Consider the following 23,430-nt stretch of genomic DNA (forward strand, 5'->3'; position numbering starts at 1 on the left):
TCCCCAATCGGTAGCTACAGTCTTGTCTCCTCGCTGCAACTCCCGTATGGACTCAGGAGAGGCAAAGGTCGAGAGCCATGCGTCCTCCGAAACACGACCCCGCCAAGCCGCACTGCTTCTTGACACACTGCTCGCTTAACCCGGAAGCCAGCCGCACCAATGTGTCGGAGGAAACACTGTACAGCTGGCGACCGAAGTCAGCGTTCATGAGCCCGGTAGCCACAAGGAGTCGCTAGAGCACGATTGACAAGGACATTCAAGCCGGCCAAACCCTACCCCTAACCCGGATGACGCTGGGCCAATTGTGCACCACCTCATGGGTCTCCCGGATCTGTAATGATGCCTCTAGCACTACGATGCAGTGCCTTAGACAGGTGCGCCACTCGGGAGGCCGCATTATGTGACTTGTTAAGTAAATCTTTACTCCTAAATGTATTTAGGCCTGCCATAACAAAAGGGTTGAATACTTATTGACTCAAGACAAAAACATAATTCCACTTTGACATTAAATAAGCATCTCCAATCCAAAATTAAATCTAAAATTGGCTTCCTATTTCACAACAAAGCATCCTTCACTCCTGCTGCCAAACATATCCTCGTAAATTTGACTCTCCTACCGATCCTTGACTTCGGCGATGTCAATTACAAAATAGTCTCCAACATTCTACTCAGCAAATTAGATGCAGTCTATCACAGTGCCATCTGTTTTGTCACCAAAGCCCCATATACTACCCACCACTGCGACCTGTATGCTCTTGTTGGCTGGTCCTCGCTACATATTAGTCGCCAAACCCACTGGCTCCAGGTCATCTATAAGTCTTTGCTAGGTAAAGCTCCGTCTTATTTATTTGAAAAGAAGGTCGACGACATCCGATCCTCGTTTGCTAAGTCAAACGACACCGCTGGTTCTGCTCACACTGCCCTACCCTGTGCTCTGACCTCTTTCTCCCCTCTCTCTCCAGATGAAATCTCGCGTCTTGTGACGGCCGGCCGCCCAACAACCTGCCCGCTTGACCCTATTCCCTCCTCTCTTCTCCAGACCATTTCCGGAGACCTTCTCCCTTACCTCACCTCGCTCATCAACTCATCCCTGACCGCTGGCTACGTCCCTTCTGTCTTCAAGAGAGCGAGAGTTGCACCCCTTCTGAAAAAACCTACACTCGATCCCTCCGATGTCAACAACTACAGACCAGTATCCCTTCTTTCTTTTCTCTCCAAAACTCTTGAACGTGCCGTCCTTGGCCAGCTCTCCCGCTATCTCTCTCAGAATGACCTTCTTGATCCAAATCAGTCAGGTTTTAAGACTAGTCATTCAACTGAGACTGCTCTTCTCTGTATCACGGAGGCCCTCCGCACTGCTAAAGCTAACTCTCTCTCCTCTGCTCTCATCCTTCTAGACCTATCGGCTGCCTTCGATACTGTGAACCATCAGATCCTCCTCTCCACCCTCTCCGAATTGGGCATCTCCGGCGCGGCCCACGCTTGGATTGCGTCCTACCTGACAGGTCGCTCCTACCTGGTGGCGTGGCGAGAATCCGTCTCCTCACCACGCGCTCTCACCACTGGCGTCCCCCAGGGCTCTGTTCTAGGCCCTCTCCTATTCTCGCTATACACCAAGTCACTTGGCTCTGTCATAACCTCACATGGTCTCTCCTATCATTGCTATGCAGACGACACACAATTAATCTTCTCCTTTCCCCCTTCTGATGACCAGGTGGCGAAACGCATCTCTGCATGTCTGGCAGACATATCAGTGTGGATGACGGATCACCACCTCAAGCTGAACCTCGGCAAGACGGAGCTGCTCTTCCTCCCGGGGAAGGACTGCCCATTCCATGATCTCGCCATCACGGTTGACAACTCCATTGTGTCCTCCTCCCAGAGCGCTAAGAACCTTGGCGTGATCCTGGACAACACCCTGTCGTTCTCAACTAACATCAAGGCGGTGGCCCGTTCTTGTAGGTTCATGCTCTACAACATCCGCAGAGTACGACCCTGCCTCACACAGGAAGCAGCGCAGGTCCTAATCCAGGCACTTGTCATCTCCCGTCTGGATTACTGCAACTCGCTGTTGGCTGGGCTCCCTGCCTGTGCCATTAAACCCCTACAACTCATCCAGAACGCCGCAGCCCGTCTGGTGTTCAACCTTCCCAAGTTCTCTCACGTCACCCCGCTCCTCCGCTCTCTCCACTGGCTTCCAGTTGAAGCTCGCATCCGCTACAAGACCATGGTGCTTGCCTACGGAGCTGTGAGGGGAACGGCACCTCAGTACCTCCAGGCTCTGATCAGGCCCTACACCCAAACAAGGGCACTGCGTTCATCCACCTCTGGCCTGCTCGCCTCCCTACCACTGAGGAAGTACAGTTCCCGCGCAGCCCAGTCAAAACTGTTCGCTGCTCTGTCCCCCCAATGGTGGAACAAACTCCCTCACGATGCCAGGACAGCGGAGTCAATCACCACCTTCCGGAGACACCTGAAACCCCACCTCTTTCAGGAATACCTAGGATAGGATAAAGTAATCCTTCTCACCCCCCCCCTTAAAAGATTTAGATGCACTATTGTAAAGTGGCTGTTCCACTGGATGTCTTAAGGTGAACGCACCAATTTGTAAGTCGCTCTGGATAAGAGCGTCTGCTAAATGACTTAAATGTAAATGTAAATGTTATCTCAGCTCACTGGTCACCATAGCAACACCCACCCGTAGCACGCGCTCCAGCAGGTACAGTATATTTAACTGGTCATCCCCAAAGCCAACACTTCCTTTGGCCACCTTTCCTTCCAGTTCTCTGCTGCCAATGACTGGAAAGAACTGCACAAATCACTGAAGTTGAAGACTTAGATCTCCCTCACTAACTTTAAGCATCAGCTGTCAGAGCAGCTTACCGATCGCGGCAGCTGTACACAACCCATCTGTAAATAGCCCATCCAACCAACTATCTACCTCATATTTGTTTTTGTTTTTCTGCTCTTTTGCACACCAGTATTTCTACTTGCACATCCTCATCTGCACATCTATCACTCCAGTGTTAATTGCTAAATTGTAATTACTTTGCCACTATGGCCTATTTATTGCCTTAACTGCTTACTTAATTTGCACACATGGAATACAGATTCATCTATTTTGTTAATCCCATGTGTAACTCTGTGTTGTAGTTTTTGTCGTACTGCTTTGCTTTTGTCTTGGCCAGGTCGCAGTTGTAAATTAGAACTTGTTCTCAACTGGCCTACCTGGTTAAATAAAGGTGGAATAAAACAACAAAATAAAATACATTTTTATTGGTCACATACAAATGGTTAGCAGATGTAATTGCGAGTGTGGCAAAACTGCTTGTGCTTCTAGTTCCGACAGTGCAGCAACATTAACAATTCCACGACAAATACCTAATACACACAAATCTAGGTAAAGGAATGGAATAAGAATATATAAATTAGAGGTTGACTGATTAATCGGAATGGCTGATTAATTAGGGCCGATTGCAAGTTTTCATAACAATCGGAAAGCGGTAATTTTGGACACTGATTTTGCCGTTTTTTTTTTACACCTTTATTTAATCTTTATTTAACTAGGCAAGTCAGTTAAGAACACATGCTTATTTTCAATGACGGCCTAGGAACGGTGGGTGAACTGCCTTGTTCTGGGGCAGAAAGACAGATTTTCACCTTGTCAGCTCGGGGGATCCAATCTTGCAACCTTACAGTTAACTAGTCCAATGCAATAACAACCTACCTCTCTCTCGTTGCACTCAACAAGAGACTGACTGCCTGTTACACGAAGGCAGTAAGCCAAGGTAAGTTGCTAGCTAGCATTACACTTATCTTATAAAAAACAATCAATCACTAGTTAACTACACATTGTTGATATTACTAGATATTATCTAGTGTGTCCTGCGTTGCATATCAGAGCATCTTACAGATTACTGCACCTGTACATAGCCCACCTATAATTTAGCCCAAACAACTACCTCTTTCCCAACTGTATTTAATTAATTTATTTTGCTCCTTTGCACCCCATTATTTTTATTTCTACTTTGCACATTCTTCCATTGCAAAACTACCATTCCAGTGTTTTACTTGCTATATTGTATTTACTTTGCCACCATGGCCTTTTTTGCCTTTACCTCCCTTCTCACCTCATTTGCTCACATTGTATATAGACTTGTTTATACTGTATTATTGACTGTATGTTTGTTTTACTCCATGTGTAACTCTGTGTCGTTGTATCTGTTGAACTGCTTTGCTTTATCTTGGCCAGGTCGCAATTGTAAATGAGAACTTGTTCTCAACTTGCCTACCTGGTTAAATAAAGGTGAAATAAAATAAATAAATAAATATAATCTGACTGAGCGGTGGTAGGCAGAAGCAGGCGCGTAAACATTCATTCAAACAGCACTTTCGTGCGTTTTGCCAGCAGCTCTTCGTTGTGCGTCAAGCATTGCGCTGTTTATGACTTCAAGCCTATCAACTCCCGAGATGAGGCTGGTGTAACTGATGTGAAATGGCTGGCTAGTTAGCGCACGCTAATAGCGTTTCAAACATCACTCACTCTGAGCCTTGGGGTAGTTGTTTCCCTTGCTCTGCATGGGTAACGCTGCTGCTTCGAGGGTGGCTGTTGTCGTTGTGTTCCTGGTTCGAGCCCAGGGAGGAGCGAGGAGAGGGACGGAAGCTATACTGTTACACTGGCAATACTAAAGTGCCTATAAGAACATCCAATAGTCAAAGGTTAATGAAATACAAATGGTATAGAGGGAAATAGTCCTATAATTCCTATAATAGCTACAACCTAAAGCTTCTTACCTGGGAATATTGAAGACTCATGTTAAAAGGAACCACCAGCTTTCATATGTTCTCCTGTTCTGAGCAAGGAAGTTAAAGGTTAGCTTTCTTACATAGCACACATTCTTCTCCAACACTTGTTTAATTATTTATTTGAGGCTAAATTGATTTTATTGATGTATTATATTAAGTTAAAATAAGTGTTCAATCAGTATTGTTGTAATTGTCATTATTACAAATGAATGAATAAATAGGCAGATTAAATCGGTATCGGCTTTTTTTTGGTCCTCCAATAATCGGTATTGGTATCGGCGTTGAAAAATCATAATCGGTCGACCTCTAATATAAATATTTGGATGAACAATGTCAGAGTGGTATAGGTTAAGATGAAGTAGATAATATAAAATACAGTATATACAGTTGAAGTCGGAAGTTTACATACACCTTAGCCAAATACATTTAAACTCAGATTATCACAATTCCTGACATTTAATCCTATTAAAAATTCCCTGTTTTAGGTCAGTTAGGATCACCACTTTATTTTAAGAATGTGAAATGCCAGAATAATAGTAGAGAGAATGATTTATTTCAGCTTTTATTTCTTTCATCACATTCCCAGTGGGTCAGAAGTTTACATACACTCAATTAGTATTTGGTAGCATTGCCTTTCATTTATTTAACTTGGGTCAAACGATTCAGGTCGCCTTCTACAAGCTTCCGACAATACGTTGGGTTAATTTTGTCCCATTCCTCCTGACAGAGCAGTTGTAACGGAGTCAGGTTTGTAGGCCTCCTTGCCCGCACAAGCTTTTTCAGTTCTGCCTACACATTTTCTATGGGACTGAGGTCAGGGCTTTGTGACGGCCACTCCAATACCTTGATTTTGTTGTCCTTAAGCCATTTTGCCACAACTTTGGAAGTATGCTTGGGGTCATTGTCCATTTGGAAGATCCATTTGCGACCAAGCTTTAACTTCCTGACTGATGTCTTGTGATGTTGTTTCAATATATCCACATAATTTTCCTGCCTCATGATTCTATCTAGTTTGTGAAGTTCACCAGTCCCTCCTGCAGCAAAGCACCCCCACAACACGATGCTTCACAGTTGGGATGGTGTTCTTCGGCTTGCAAGACTCCCCCTTTTTCCTCCAAACATAACGATGATCATTATGGCCAAACAGTTCTATTTTTGTTTCATCAGATCAGAGGACATTTCTCCAAAAAGTATGATCTTTGTCCCCATGTGCAGTTGCAAACTGCAGTCTGGCTTTTTTATGGCGGTTTTGGAGCAGTGGCTTCTTCCTTGCTGAGCGGCCTTTCAGATTATGTCGATATAGGACTCATTTTACTGTGGATAGAGATACTTTTGTACCCGTTTCCTCCAGCATCTTCACAAGGTTCTTTGCTGTTGTTCTGGGATCGATTTGCCCTTTTCGCAGCAAAGTACGTTCATCTCTAGGAGACAGAACGTGTCTCCTTCCTGATGTTTATACTTGGTGTTTATACTTGCGTACTATTGTTTATACTTGCATACTATTGTTCGTACATATGAACGTGATACCTTCAGGCGTTTGGAAATTGCTCCCAAGGATGAAGCAGACTTGTGGAGGTCTACAATTTTTTTTCTGAGATCTTGGCTGATTTCTTTTGATTTTACCATGATGTCAAGAAAAGAGGCACTGAGATTGAAGGTAGGCATTGAAATACATCCACAGGTACACCTCCAATTGACTCAAATTATGTCAGTTAGCCTATCAGAAGCTTCTAAAGCCATTACATCATTATCTGGAATTTTCCAAGCTGCTTAAAGGCGCAGTCAACTTAGTGTATGTTAACTTCTGACCCACTGGAATTGTGATACAGTGAATTATAAGTGAAATAATCTGCCTATAAACAATTGTTGGAACAATTACTTGTGTCATGCACAAAGTCGATGTCCTAACCGACTTGCCAAAACTATAGTTTGTAAACAAGACATTTGTGGAGTGGTTGAAAAACAATTTTTAATGACTCCAACCTAAGTGTATGTAAACTTCAGCAGACTTCAACTGTACATATGAGATGAGTAATGCAAGATATGTAAACATGATTAAAGTGGCATTATTAAAGTGGCCAATGATTTGGCCACTGTAACACAACAAAATGTGGAATAAGTCAAGAGGTGTGAGTACAGTAGTTTCTGAAAGCACTGTAGATACAGGTTTTTCAGTGTAATATGTTCTTAATGTCCTCCATAGTAAAAATGTGACAAGAACAGACACTCAGCAGTCTGTCCTGAGCCACTATGACACCACTATGTCAACACATTTACATGTTTGTTTGAACGGCAGAAGACTTGGCAGCAAGCCATTTGTTTGAGTTTGTGGAACCTACACGATTATCCTCGGGTAAGTGCAAACAAGTAGCGGTCTAAAGCTAAGAGGGGAGGTCATTCCACACCCTCACTAGGCACTAGCTTGTGGTCATGGTTATCCACACTGGTTTTACTCTTTAGTGAGAGAACATGAGGGTTTCCGTATTGACAGTGTCTAAACAAACCTAATTGATTTAATTCATGAGCTTATTAAATCATGATTACCCAACAACAGATGACTTGTGCTACCTAATTCATGGGTGGGATATTGACAATTCTGTAGTACTTTAGGATTATTCTTCAATGTAGTAAAACACACTTAAAACAGCTCTGCTGTGGTGTCAAAGTGAAGTGACACAGTTTCCACACACTTATTAACAGACGTGGGCACTTGGCAGTCAGAACTTTAAATGAATGCAACATAAACTCTTTTACACTGTTTATTTTACACTGTCATATACTAAACATGTTTAAATGACTTGATAGGTTCAGAGCTTAAGAAAACCAACATCACTTGAGTTATGGCATACACAGTATTTGGATATTTTAAGAGACCAAATAGGAACTTCTCAACTGATGATGTCTTTCGAAGAATTATTCTATATGCTTTGGTAATACATTGATTAAATATGTATTTTCTGTTCCTCAACCGTTATACACAAGTCACTGTGAGCAGTACTTACAGAACTCTATCAAGTAATTGAATGTGTGCTCATGTATGAAGTATTCTTTTTGGTATCATGTGGTCCTCCAACATGTTATGTTCTATTGGAGGAAGGGTGGACCACTGGCTATTGGTATGACCCTTCAAAGGTGCCAGTCGCCCATCCCACTGCCCGTCCCTGTGCCAAGGTAAGCCGATTAAGAGGTGGGTAGCTAACAGGTTTAGAAAGCATCTGTTAATTTATTGTCATGCCAAAAGCAAATAAAAACTGTCTTCCTTCCAGCCATCTTGTCACTAAGGCTGACAACTCAACCATAAGACATTTCCTTTTCCGATCACAGCCCAAAGTAGTAAGAAGTGTTATATTTAGGAATTTGGAACAAAATATGTTTGTTTTACAATCAAAACAATGAATGGCTCTTGGATGAGCCCCAGAGCACATACTAAACCCTCAACGTCAGTGTCTAACTGTGTTCCATGGAATGACCCCTAAAGAGGAGAGTTTCTTCTTGATAGCATCACAGGAAGGCCAGAAAATCATCAACGAGCTCACCCCGCTACCATCCAGAAGGCAGAGACCCTGCACCTTTACCATGCACCTTAGTCACTGCTACATTGTTAGTTCTGATATTTCTTAATTAATACATTTTTAGTCTTGAGATGTGTGTTATGTTTGGTATTACTGCCCTGCTGGAGATAGAAACATTTCGCTGCACCTGCAATAACATCTGTAAAATATGTGTACGCGGCCAATAACATTTTATTTGATTCATGTTTTATAGGAACATCTGTCTGGCAACCCATTAATCGCAGTTGTTTTCTGCTTTTAAATCAAGTCGAGTATTGGTTTATCAATTACCCTTCCCTATCACAAATACCAATTAAGCTCAGAGTTGTGAATTTAACAGACAAAAGCTTGTTCTGTTAAGTCCATTATAAAAAATGTAGGGCTTGGATCTTAGGGTACGGTAAGCTTGGGTTATAGAGCTAGAAAGTGTGTTGCTGGGATAGAAGCGAAGTGGCCCCAACTTCACCCCCATCCCATCCCCCCACAGCTCCACCATGCAGGTCTCGCTAGTTGCCCTATCCTTCCCTCCATCAGTCCCTGAAGATGGGGCCTATCTGCTCCTGTCAGGGTGTCAGGCTCTGACAGGACAGTACAGGTGTCAGGAACTGAACAGACAGATGGAGGACGAGGAGAACAAACAACAAGAGGCCATTTCTTCTTCTTTTCCCCTTCTTCTGGTTGGCTGGTCAGCCTAGTGCAGCGTGCCAACAGAATCACGGCACCCCGGCCCCCTCCACCCCACGGTACTAGAGGCAGAAGACTCTACGGTGCTGGGTGGTGGGGATAATCCCCTTTACCAGACCCCCAGCCCCCCTTCTTGAATTTGTCCCTCTGCTGCCCCATTCCCAATACCACACCTCTCAGTGAGCGAGTCTGCGCCTGGCCAAGGCTGGGTCCTGGGATAGTAAAAAGCGGCTTCTTCCATCCATACTCTACTGTGCACTAACTACAATGAGAGAAGGCTTTTCGTGTTGTTATTCCCTGCCTCTGCTCAAGGTCTTCTAGTCCTGTTTTTATCATACTGCATTACACAAGTTTATTTTTCAAAAGCCATAAACAACTTGTATACATGTTACTTCATGCACATTGTCATTATAGCGTTTCTGAGTGAGACAATCGACAGGAAACAAAGGCATGTGTAACAGCCCATTTGAGGGAAAAGCATGAGGACCGCAAACAAGTGAGAGGAGACCCAGATATTGTACTTCTGCCCCATTATGAACGCTTCCTTGCCCTAAACAGTGGTTATGTGACACTATGTCCCAAATGGCACCCTATTCTCTATGTAGTGCACTACTTAAGGAAAAGGACGTAATTTAGGACTAAGCCTGATACTGCCAGCCTTTACTTAGCTAGATGGATCACCAGGACGTGCCACTTAACCACAACAAAGCCTTAAAACAGCACAGAGATGTAGTGGACAACTACCCTCTCTCTGCTCTCTCACACACACACTCTCGCTCGCTCTCCCTTCCTTCCTTAAGTCTCTCGATCCCTTGATCTATACACTCTTATTCTCAATTATTCTCCCCCTCTTTCGCTCTCTCTCCCCATTGCTTTTGTTCAGAGACCTGGTGTGTGTTTTTCTTAGCGCCTCATTCAATTTCAAGTTTCTCCCTCTCTTCCACTTCCGTTTAACATCTCTTCTTTCACCAACACTGAAAGGAATGCAAACAGACATCAAAGACAGCTCTCTTATTTGAAGATTCTCAGACTCCTCACTCCTTTTCCTATATCATGATATTGATGCTGGTAAGATTCTCTCTCTCTCTCGGCAACCTGCCAATACAAAAACTCTCCCCTGTCCAGGCCTTAACAGAATACAGTGAATGAACATAGTCATTCAGCTAACCCAAAATCCAACCCATTTCCTCCTTAAAAAAAATGGAAGGCCACTGGCTAATTCAGACAAAATACAGCTGTTTTATTTTCCATTGCATGGCCAGACCTAACTTAACTGCCTTGGCCAGACCGATCCTGACTTCCTTCTGACTTTGTGACATACAGCACCATCAAAACACCTATAATTTAATCCTCTTTTCACTTACCAACAGTTTTCCCTCCAAGGTCGCAACTGTGCATTTATTCTGGCTAACCTTAGCAATGATTTTACCACAACAACATAATGGTTTAGGCCTAGGTATCATCTCCCTTTAGACCCACACAATGTTGAACATGAAATTGGCTTATCCTACTTACTATTGTTGTACCTAGACGTTGCACTTGTGCCCAGTGTACTCCGCATGCCCTCTGGACCCTGAGGACATGTGGCGTTACAGGACATTACTCACTAAAACCCACAGAGTACTTACAATACTACAGTACTTATCTATCAGCAGGACAAACAGCTCAGATTGTTCTCTCTCTCTCATGGGTAACATCTGGGGTCAAGGCACTCAAACAGTGTGTTATTCTCAATACTAACCTCTTTAATCGTAATAACTCAATCCCACTGCATGTGGTGGTTTGGTCATCTGGAGGCCTCACACAGTGAGTTATTCTCAATATAATCTACCTCTTTAAATCATAATAATTCAATCCCACTGCTACAGTGGTTTGGCTGATGATGAGCCCCTGTATCATTTATGTGGTTTTCATCTCATTCTTCACTCAAGATAGCATGTGTAATGCACATTTTCTCTCCCTCTCTCTCTCTCATATATTGTACAAAAATAAGTGTGTTGTCTTACTGTAACATGCGATTTGATTTATTTGAATTCAAACAAAAAGCAACATCTCCAACCATTCTGTTTAGTTTCAAAATGGGAGTTGATTTAGTCTACGTTCCAAGCCTTTCCAGGAGCCATGTTTCACATTAGACCTATTAGGTTGATGACACACGGAGATGTCTCTGTTTAACAAGACAAGCTGGGGTTAAGACAAAGGCACATTCTAGATGGGTGAATCACTGTCTTCAGAAAAACATACACTCCTGCATCCTTTGAAGCCCTGGTTTTAAAAAAAGGGCACATGTTTAAATATGACGAAAAAAGACCTGGGAGCCTTCATTAGTCATGTGCCTGACTCAGATCCAGGAAGGAATATCTGTTGTGTGATATGTCATATAGATAGGCATCCTCCTGGTCAATGAACCGAGAAAGGAAACTATTACCAAAACATTTTCACAAAGGAAGATTGAGTGAACCAACAGTAGATTAAGATATTTGAGCACAAATGCTTGAGGAAGGCCAGACTAACAGTTGAAGAGGAACAGTGAAAGGTGATATGGATTCAGTGTGGATTCCCAGGCTAGGAAAATACTACTATTACTGCCGTAACATGTTCACATAGGAAGCCTGAAAGAACCTGCAGTTGACTATATACCCTATTCATGATAAGTGCACTACTTTTATCCAGAGCTAAGTCAAATATAGTGTACTACATAAGAAATAGGATGCTATTTTGGATTTTACCTATTAGAAAACAAATGTTGTACACACATACAGTCAATGACTGGGGTCCACTAGATCCTGTGTCCTGTCCTTAGTAACTGGGAAGCAATCAGTCAGTCCCTCAGAGGCCATGTTTCTCCAGTCAGCCCCATAATGAAAAGATCTACACAGAAAGAAAAGTCATGTGGATGAGCTGTTCCCTGTTACCCACCCTCCTCACCACCACCACTCCCTGCTAGTAAATGTAATATCCTGTGGTTAATCTCTTTGTCTCCTGACCAATAGAAAACAGATGTGGAGACTCACACACAGCCTACACACAATCACCCAAGGAATTTCCTAACTGTTGGTTATTTAACTTCTGCTTGATGTTCGCTAACAGTGATCATTTCAATGTATCTCTATGTAATTACAGAGCGGTTTGTGTGTTGGGGAGGTTTTTGTTATGTAATGCTCTGGCCATGCAGAAACAAGCACATTTGGGCACTTTATCAAGTTGTGTCATGTATGGTCAATGAAGTGGTCATCTGCTCAGGACAGGAGATCCCCTTGTCTTCCCTTCCAGAGGACAAACCAAAAATGCTCATATAATTATATGGGCGAAACCCCCAGCTCAGATCAGCTGTCGTTTGTGCCACATTGCAGAGTTGTCTTCTTTCTCCCAGTAACATTTGGGGCCTGGTCATTTCTCCTAAATGTGTTGTTAGCACTCACTCTCAACAGTTACAGCTGTCAATACCCTCACTAGGCCCCTTAGGCCATGGTGAGTGGTGTGGGTGGTATGGTGTGTAGCATGTGTGCATCCCTTTGAATCAAAGTTGGCAAAAATCTAAAGTTGCCATTTGTCGTTCTAAGTTTGTCTATCTAATGGTGACGTCCACATTGTTATTACAAGAGATTGTCATTCCAGTATAAGTGCTTTTGAAACTAGACTGTATCTCTGTAGTGAGTGTGTGTGGTGTGAGTCGTCAGTGTATCAGCTGTTTCTCAGATCGGATGCCTTGGTGACAAGAAGGGGACAGCCCTGGCTGTTGTCTGTGTGTGTGGGGGTTCAGAGCTCTGTACCACCAGCTGCCCAAGTACACCAAGAAGTGAGAAGAGATGACTTTACTTTTTGCAGTTGTCAGAACCTCACGACTTTGAGGTATAAAGATCAGCCACCCACACGAGATGGCAGTAGTAGGCAGTCTAACACCGCAAGTGACTTTATTACATTTTACAATCTCTGCAATTTAAGGAACTTCCACACTTATCCATACTGACAAAGGAGAGCTGTGTGTAGAAGAGGACAGACCAATCACCTCTTTTTGTCACACGCTTTGACGGCAACAGGTGTAGACACAGTGAAATGATTACTTACTGGTCCTTTTCCAGTCATTCAGAGTTAAACATGACATGTTTATTTTAATAGTGAAACAGTGAATAACAAATAGAAATAACAAGTAAATAATAACATGGCTACATACAGGGAGTACCAGCACCGAGTCGATGTGCAGGGGTATGAGGTAAATGAGGTAGCTTTGTACTGTACATATAGGTAGGGGTAAAGTGACGAAGCAACAGGATAGATAGACAGTAGCAGAATCATATGTGCAAAAAGTTTGTGAGTTAGTGCAAAAATGGGTCAATGCAGTAGTCCGGGTAGCCATTTGATTTGCTATTTAGCAGTCTTGTTAGAAGTATTATGGCTTGGGGAAGTCTTATGGCTTGGGGAAGTCTTATGGCCTGTTGGTTCCAGACTTGGTACATTGGTACCACTTGCTGTGCGGTAGCAGAGAGATCAGTCTGTGGCTTGGGTGGCTGTAGTCTTTGACAATTTTTTGGGCCTTCCTCTGACACCGCCTGGTATAGAGTTCCTGGATGGCAGAGAGCTCGGAAAGTACTGGGCCATACGCACTACCCGTTGTAGCGCCTTGTGGTCGGATGCCAGGCAGTTGCCATACCAAGCGCTGATGCAGCCAGTCAAGATGCTCTCAATGGTACAGCTGTAGAACTTTGAGGATTTGAGGGCCAATGCCAAATCTTTTCAGCCTCCTGAGGAGGAAGAGGCGCTGTCATGCTCTCTTCACAACTGTGTTCGTGTGTTTGGACCATGAGAGGTCCTTAGTGATGTTGACACGAGGAACTTGAAACTCTGGACCTGCTCCAATACAGCCCCATCGATGTGAATGGGGTGTGCTCAGCCCTCCATTTCCTGTAATCCACGATTGGCTCCTTTGTATTACTGACGTTGAAGGACAGGTTGTTGTCCTGGCAGTGTCTCTGACCTCCTCCCTTTAGGCTGTCTCATCATCATCGGTGATCAGGCCTACCACCGTTGTAGTACAGTTCCCGCTCAGCCCAGTCAAACCTGTTCGCTGCTCTGGCCCCCCAATGGTGGAACAAACTCCCTCACGACGCCAGGACAGCGGAGTCAATCACCACCTTCCGGAGACACCTGAAACCCCACCTCTTTAAGGAATACCTAGGATAGGATAAAGTAATCCTTCTCCCCCCCCCCCCCCCCCCCCCTTAAAAGACCTAGATGCACTATTGTAAAGTGGCTGTTCCACTGGATGTCATAAGGTGAAAGCACCAATTTGTAAGTCGCTCTGGATAAGAGCGTCTGCTAAATGACTTAAATGTAATGTAAATGTAATGTTGTGTTGTCGGCAGACTTAATGCTGGTGTTGGAGTCGTCCGCGGCCACGCTGTCATACAGAAGGGGACTAAACACGCACCCCCGAGGGGCCCATGTGTTCAGGGTCAGTGCGGAAGATGTGTTGTTGCCTACCCTCACCACCTGGGGGCAGCCCGTCAGGAATCCAGGATCCAGTTGCAGAGGGAGGTGTTCAGTCCCAGGGAGCTTCAAGGGCACTATGGTGTTGAACACTGAGCTGTAGTCAATTAATAGCTTTCTCACGTATTTGTTCCTTTTGTCCAAGTGGGAAAAGGCAATGTGGGTTGCAATAGAGATTGCGTCATCTGTGGAGTTGGAGAGGGTCCAGGGTGTCTGGAATGATGTTGTTGATGTGAGCCATGAACAGCCTTACAAAGCATTTCATGATGCGAGTGCTAAGAGGCGATAGTCATTTAGACAAATTACCTTGGCATTCTTGGGCACAGGGACTATGGTGGTCTGTTTAAAACATATAGGTATTACAGACTGGGTCAGGGAGAGGTTGAAAATGTCAGTGAAGACACTTGCCAACTGGTCAGCGCATTCATCCTGGTAATCCATCGGTCCCAGTGGCCTTGTTAATGTTATTCTGTTTCAAGCTCCTATTCACATAGGGTACAGAGAGTGTGATCACACAGTTGTCCGGAACAGCTGATGCTCTCACGCATGGTTCAGTGTTTCTTGCCTCGAAGCAAGCATAGAAGGCATTTAGCTCATCTGGTAGGCTCATGGCACTGGGCAGCTCCTGGCTTGGTTTCCCTTTGTAATATGTGATAGTTTTCAAGCCCTGACACATGCAACGAGCATCAGAACCGGTGTAGTAGGATTCGATCTTAGTCCTGTATTGATGCATTGCTTGTTTGATGGTTTGTCTGGATTTCTTCTAAGCGTCTGTGTTAGTGTCTCGTTCATTGAAAGTGGCAGCTTTAGCCTTTAGCTCAGTGCGGATGTTGCCTGTAATTCTGGTTGGGATATGTACGTACGGTTACTGTGGGGATGACGTCATTGGTGCACTTATTAAGGAAGCCGGTGACCGATGTGGTAAACTCTTCAATGCTATCGGATGAATCTCAGAATCTATTCCAGTCTGTGCCAGAGAAACAGTCCAGTAGCTTAGCGTCCGCTTCATTGGAGCACTTCCGTATTGAGCGTGTCACTGGTACTTCCTGTTTGAGTTTTTGCTTGTAAGCAGGAATCAGAAGGACAGAGTTATGGTCAGATTTGTCAAATGGAGCGCGAAGGAGAGCTTTGTATGTGTCTCTGTGTGTGGAGTAAATGAGATCTAGAGAAATGTTTGCCTCTAGTTGCACAGGGGACATGCTGGTAGAAATGAGGTAAAACGGATTTCTGTTTTCCTGCATTAAAAGCCACCAGGAGCACTGCCTCTGGGAGAGCATTTTCTTGTTTGCTTATGGCCCTATACAGCCCTATGAGTGCGGTCTACAGCTTATCATAAGGTATTTTAACTCAGGCGAGCAGAACCTCAAGAATTTTATGCCATAACTGCCTGCTGATGCAACCCTGACCAGCACACATCGTGCAACGGCATTGTATTTGACAGTCTTATATGTTTCCAGTTACATTCAAAGAGAAAACGAAGACAAAGGCAGCATGTACACATACAATCATCATCCCATCCTGTTCTCTCTCTCTGTAATGAGAGGATTCCAAGACAAGAGTAACCTCAACCTGGATTGAACCCAGAACCAGTTTTGTTCTGAGTCAGAGAGAGGCCGATGCAATGGCGGCAGGCAGACAGCAAGTGGACATGTGTTTGGGAGTTTGGGAGGGAGGAGGGGTAGAAGAAGGGGAGAGATTGCTAAAGACTACCACATGGTTTCTTAGCAAGCAGCTCAATGCTTTCAATGCTTTTAGCCCGTCTCCCAGTCTATTACAGAGGAGTCTGTGGCCTGGCTGAGAGTCAAGGAGTTAATATTTCTCATTATATGAAACGTAATAAGAAGAGCCTAGCCAGCCAACCACCCAGCCCCTATGGGCAAGTCAACAAGTCAACTTTGCTTTGTAGCTATGGGAGGCCTTCGGATAAATCACAACTTACAACTGACTCTTCTCGCCTTTCTCAAAACCCCAATGTTGGAAGCACAAACAGAGCATGCATGCACAGCACACACACACACACTGTTGAATGTGCTGCGTGTGCTGCCAGTGCCTCTTGCTGCATCAGATTAAAGCTGACGGCAAACATTCAAGACAATGCTGCATTGTCTGGGAGTCCATGTCAGTCTTAAGGACAATCAACACAATGAATCTGTTCATTCATTGGCAATGGAGAGGAACATAGGAGAAGACACAGTGGTGTTAATAATGCTACTCTGCCTGGGCTGCTGCCAGCTACAGTGGAAGAAGGTTTCCCTGATGTAACAGGAGATCAAGTTTTCCTCTAGCTAACCCACTATAGGAGGTAATTAGCAGCAGGATCAAGGCAACCCCCTCAGATGAGCCACGATGAGCTCAGGTCTCTCCAAGAACTAAGAAGAACCAGGCACAGGCACATATTTCAGCTACATTTTTGTGCCAGTGCACCAGAAAAGCTTGACCAGTAGTGTATTGGTGGATGTACTACTAATGCAACCAGTCATTTTTTTAAAGCCATGCAGCGGGTTGAGCAAAGTGGGCCTGCCCAGTTGTGGTTTTTGCTGTGCTAGTGCATAGCTCTGCAGCTTAAACCCAATGGTTTATTTTAGGGTGAAGTAATTAAATAAATGTTGTGTCATCCCCTCCACAAACTGGACAACTTCCTTTGACCTGCAGAATCATTGCTAAAAGCCTGTGTTTGGAGAACTCTGGCAGGGGGCTGTTAAGATGTTCTGGTGTTGACACATATATAACACAGTGTAAATAGTATACATTGTTTAATCTGTTGAAGTTTCATTCCATCCTCCCTCAGAGAACAGCGTGGACATGTAAAGGTAGGCTGAGACTACAGAGTCATGGAGTCCAGAGGCCCCAAAGTGGCACACTATTCCCTATGTAGTGCACTTATTTGAACCCGGACTCTTCTCACAACTAATGCACTATAAAAGGGAATGGGGGCCATTCTGGACACTTACTTAAAGTCCAAAAGCCCCCCAAATATCCCCACTTTAGTGCCTGTCATTGTGATTGACTGGGACAATTTGGTGAAATAAATGGGTAGGTCTAGAGGAAATAGATCATTAGGCCTTGTTGCGTGACTAACAGAAACCTGGAAATAGTGTTTCCTCGAGAGAAACTAGGTCCTTCATAATTGTAGCCTAGCTTCTTGCCTTTTGATGAGGGGGACTCGCTGTGCCTGCCGCCTCCCATGATTGATGATATCAATCGCGATGGAAGGAGGTTGTCAGTGATTTTACCTTACAGTACTTAAATGGCTAGTTAAAACCACATCGGGCTCGCTCCTTTACTTCTACAATGACATATGGCTTTTACAAAGAACTAGGCCATACCGGTTTCCCATTTTCTTTTGACAACAGAAGTCAATTCTCTCAACCCAATGAGACCTCACTTTCCATGTGACTGTATGTCTCATTCATGGCTGGCACTATGAGATGGAGAAGGGGACGAGGTCGGATCTCAGTGCTCACTCCTAGCCAACCCTGTAGGAGATGTAGAGGGGATGAGGGGACAAGGCCAGTCAGGGAGGGCTGAACTGCACTCTCTCTCACAGACCGGATATCATGTGATCCTATTTAACCCCAGACACTTGAGAGAGAATGAGCCGGATGCCTCAAGGGTGTGGGACAACAGCCACTAAAAAGCCTTGATTGTGTCCTCTTGCCATCCAAGCCAACGCAGAGAGGAACTCAAACAGGGACCCTGAAAATAAATGAATGTAGCTACTCTGCCGGCTGCTGGCACTTTAGTCGTCTCTGTGTTTCTCCCCACTTCCCACTTTGCCCCCCCATCTCAAGTACAGGCTCGTTGTAAGAAGAGCAAGGCGCGGCCGACTAGACTAACTCATCACATAGCTGTCTTTTTACAGCTCCCTAAATGGCCATTAAATTCCCACCAATTGAGCTCCATACATGAGTGTACTTCAGCCACCCTCCACAGCTCCCCACGGGCTGGGCTGAAGGAAGGCTGCAAGATCCTGCTAGACACCCAGTATAGTCCCACAGGCTCAAAGTGGTGTCTCTGATAAGTCTAGAATGATAAAGCTAATTTCACTCCATAGCAACCACTCGTTGTACAAAATGTCAGGGATATACTTCATGTAGATAAAAGGGAAATAGTGTTGACCTCAATAACGTGTTCCAAAACATACAGCAGGCCTAACAAGTTGGGAAGTTGGCATGTTCATTTTCCTTAACAATAATGGAAAGATGAAAATACATTTTAAATGCACTGTAGGGCACTTTGGATTAAATTCAACCATCAACGTTTTCACTGTGTATCTAAACTGTGTGGTTTAAAATCATAGTGGCCTAATATAATCATGTATTTTGACAATCAAAACAAGCACATAATTGTGGGAAAGCAGCCTTCTGGAAAAAAAATGTAATCTATGGAGAGATGAACCAGCTGTAGTTCTCTTAGAAGCACAACAACAATTATTTTGTAAGCACAACCATTTTCTAAACTTAGTAACTGAAATACTGACCTTTCTCTAGATAACAGAGCAGTTAAAGACATGCTCTGGTACGTTGGCGACTACTAAGTATATTTTTTACCTCCCGCTTTGGACTGGATGTGTCAATGTGTAGTTCATACATGCATAATCTATGTGCAGATTTACCTCAATTAGCACAAAATCCCTAGTTTGAAAGCAATTGTTTTTCTGAAACCTATGCTGTGCCATTTTCCCTCACGTGGGGGGCAATTCGAGTTCAACCAATGAGCTTCAGCCCCTTGCTATATGAGTGACAGCTAGCATCTGCTGGGCACCCAAAAACTGGATGTTCTGGTTTTCAGGGGAAATAGAAAGAGAGCCTTCCACTTTTGGACATTAACATGGCGATTTAATCTGTATTAGTTATTAATATGTAATAGTTATGAATGAAAATAATATAGATCATCTGTACCGGACATGTACATTTTTTTAAATTTTTTAAAAATGTAATCAATGCAAATGTGTATATAAAATCCAATGCTTGTAAAAATGTATTTGTAACAACAGACAGACAGAGAGAAATGATGTGGTGTGCATATATGAACATACAGTGTGTGACATAGTACACAGTTTTCAGGGACCACTTTTGGCTGGTGAGTGCTACTTTCAGAAACTGGCTAAAAAGTATACAAAAGTACCAGAGAATCCCTTTAAGTTTAAGGGGGACTGCAATCTAGGAATACCATGCAGCGGTACATGAAATGGCTTTATTAGTACAGTACAGTGTCTTAGCTCACTGAGGTGAGAGAGTGAGGGAGAAAGAAGAAGACCCTGTTATTTTCTAAACTTTTGAGATCTCTCCATAGGGGGGGGGGGGGGGGGGGTATTTTCCTCTTCTCCCTTCTGCACGCTAGACTTCATCGGTATTTGTCTTTAAAAAAGCCTCCCCTCCCATCCTTTCCAGTATTCGGTTCATTACATTTTACGCAGACTTCCAGAGAAGAAAAGGAGAAGATCAATAAAGTGGTTCTAGCTGTGGAGAGACTTGTGAAAGAGAGAAACGGGGGGAAACGGGGTACGGGGAAACAGAAAAGAGAGAGGCTGGATCTGGCTCGGGAGATGAAAGTGACATCGCCACCATGGGTTTCAGAGCCCAGAGAAGGGAGCCCCAGGCAGGGTCTGAATAAGCTGAATAGCCCCATCATTTCTTTACATCCTTTCACTCTCCCTGGGTCTGACTGCTGGAACTCTTCATTCAGCACAATGGCAAATGCACTAAACCTTTTTTCTTATGCTAATGATCCCTCCAACTGCATGGGCATCATCATATTAAATTAAAAACACACTCACGGTGCATGCACAGAGATACACACCATGCACAGAGATACACACCATGCACAGAGATACACACCATGCACAGAGACACACACCATGCGCAACGTAGAAATACACACCACCAAAAATGCTTTTGGAAAAAGTCAGATTTTTCCTGAAACATTGGTTCTCTCTTACTTTTTCCTTACTCTTAATAATGTCTGTAATTTCACTGTTTTCTTTTCACTTCATTCTCTAGAGAAACTCCTATTGTTCCTTTGTAAAACCCTGCAGTTTTAACATAAAATAACTTTCACATGACTTTCATCAGATTTAACATTGAGTTGATGAAAGTCACTGATTAAGGAATCTATCCTATGAAATGACACACAACCCTAAAACCAGTTGTTCTATAACTGATCTGAGACCAAAGCCAGGAAGAAAATGGTGCTCATATTATTAGTTCAGGCGTGAGCCTAGGGATTATTAGCACACACTCTAGATGGGTAAAAGCCAAGCGCAAATATAGGTGTTTTTACCCAGCACAAAAGCATCAAGTGTTTGTTGATTACTCAGGCTACAGTGCAAACAAGCTAACTGAGAATCTTTCAACAATAAGTAGGCTACACAACTCCTACTGACCAGGGACATCCAAGAAGGTGGCCTTAATTATACAGCATTGCCAAGCACTTGAAGCATTTATTTTCTAAATCTTTATTTGCAAGTGTTTAAATGAGAGGGATCTTGAAATAATCTGTACACAGAGTGAAGTGAGAGCACTCCTGAGCACCTACCTATCACTTTCTTCCACACTATCAACTTGTATCCACTACCTTGAGTTGGCATGTAGTCTATGCAATATTTGTCTATCAGAATGCACAAAAAAATGATGATTGACAATACAACAATATTTGAAAACACAAACCTTCCAGAGGTTATAGCCTCTCAAAATGAGTCCTTCAATCTCAACCATAAAAAAATATGCACAAAATGTATTGCAAAATAAAAGTTATTGTTTACACTGAACTTTGAACAAACTTTTGGGATCATAGATAAAGATGGTGAGTGATCACAATAGCTCTACTACTCTGAGGCATTTGGAAGTCAGTAGGACTGGCGCTGCAGCTTTCTGATCACATCTCTCCACATTTGGATCAAGTTGCAGGACAGAATTATTTAGATTCCTATGTAAAATCATTTCAAAGTAAATGAGATGTGGAGTTACCCCAAACCCCTTCTGTCCTTGACACGCAATATTAAACTGTGACTGCGGGATAGTGGTTTAAGTTTAAACACATATTACATTCAACATCAAGAGTTGTCAAATAAGAACAATTGGAATTGTAAAATGTATCCAAATAAATGTGCGGTTGTGAAAGCTGTCATCTAGGCTACACCACAACAAAAACATTTCTTACCTTGAATGATTTATTTAGACCCCGTACTCTTGTTCACTTTGTCCGATGATTCTCCGCAAAGAATCCGGGAACTATAGTACTGAAACTCTACTTTTTCAATCAAAACCGCTTGGACAGGATATGTCCCTTTGAAAAAAGTCCATTGAGGTGCACTTCAAGAAAAGTTTGAAATTCTACTCGAAATTACGGGCACTGCATTCCTCAGATAAGTCATTTAATTCGGAGGGGTGCATTTATACTCGCAACTAACTTTTACAATCCATCATCTTCAAGCAGTAAATTTCTCACTCCCTTTTGCGTTTTTTCATATGAAAGCGCATTGCGTGTTTTCGCTGAAAGACTCGATTTTAATCGACAGTTGTTCTAGACATGCGGTGGTGAGATCTTCAGGCTGATCTGTTTTCAATCCGATCCCCTCTTTCTCTCCCCCTCTACTCTCACCCCCTCACCTCCTCCCTGCTCCCTGGTGAGTTGGGCCATTTGCTACTCCAGATGGGCCGGGCTAACTCAATCCAACAGTTGGGTTTCGGGAAAAGTTAGATAAAGTTTAATTATTGTTCGATTTCACGGACAGAACGTTTTGTGGGAGGACAGTTTTTGTCAGAGACACTTGGGTTATTCAATTGAGAATACGATATCATTGCAATGTATTAGTATATCACCCACCGAACCCCTCCCCTGGAATAATTATTTTGCCTTTACATATTTTTGGTAATTGATATTTCTTTCCCCATCTCCAGTTGTCTTGGCCTGGAATTATAGCAGCAGCAACACTGATAAAAAAATATATTTGGAAACAAGCCTTCCATATACCCTACACATTAGGCACTTTCTGCAATTATCAATGGGCTTGACACGTTTTATATGTATATGTATATATATATATAGCAGGCCTTTCTGATAAATTTGTCTGAGCAACATGATGTTGTATGGATAATAGGCAGGGTTGGGTAGGTTACTTTCTAAATATAATCTGTTACTAGCTACTTGTCCAAAATAGTAATCAGTAACGTCATTTTTTGGATTACCCAAACTCAGTAATGTAATCAGATTACATCCAGTTACTTTTAGATTACTTCCTTCCTCAAGAGGCATTAGAAGAAGACAAGAATGTATGTTACCAATTGAACAACATCATTGCAGGATAAATCAATGTTAAAGTTTACATAGCAGGCCGTATATAGATGTAACATTTTACTTTATGGGTTGGTTATGTAGGCTTATTCTAACCCATTGCTTTCTAATACATATAATAATACAATTAAATGATATCTTTACATTAAAAACCAAAGTCTATCAGAATTCCAGTCATTCCAATAAATGTTATACCCCTTGATCTTCCAGAATAGGATTTATAGAAATAATGGAAGTATAGATTAGCGAAATTGATTTACCTGAGCAAAAACCCAAAACCTTTATTTTAGTAGGCAAGTCAGTTAAGAACAAATTCTTATTTACAATGACGGCCTAGGAACAGTGGGTTAACTGCCTGTTCAGGGGCAGAACGACAGATTTGTACCTTGTCAGCTCAGGGGTTTGAACTTGCAGCCTTCGGGTTACTAGTCCAACACTCTAACCACTAGGCTACCCTGCTGATAAATAAATGCTGCCCTTATGGAATGGCATGCTTTCAGTACTACTGAAAAGTGCTATTTACATGTGAAAAATTAATGTCATATGCTGCATTTGCTATAGGCATATTGTTTACCTTTTTGTTGGTGACACTGTGATATCTTGATAA

The 23,430-nt window shown here is 43.1% G+C and overlaps 1 protein-coding gene across 1 annotated transcript in view; it reads right to left on the bottom strand.

Moving 5' to 3' along the window:
- gli2a (GLI family zinc finger 2a) overlaps positions 1-22,095 on the bottom strand; it is a 109,047-nt gene extending 86,952 nt beyond the window's left edge. The window contains exon 1 of the mRNA XM_029637003.2: positions 21,690-22,095. The gene's annotated coding sequence lies outside the window, so the exon portion shown is untranslated. The remainder of the gene's footprint in view (positions 1-21,689) is intronic.
- Positions 22,096-23,430: the final 1,335 nt, after the last annotated feature.

Source organism: Oncorhynchus nerka, linkage group LG3 (assembly GCF_034236695.1).
Source record: "Oncorhynchus nerka isolate Pitt River linkage group LG3, Oner_Uvic_2.0, whole genome shotgun sequence".
In the NCBI taxonomy this organism is placed as follows: domain Eukaryota; kingdom Metazoa; phylum Chordata; class Actinopteri; order Salmoniformes; family Salmonidae; genus Oncorhynchus; species Oncorhynchus nerka.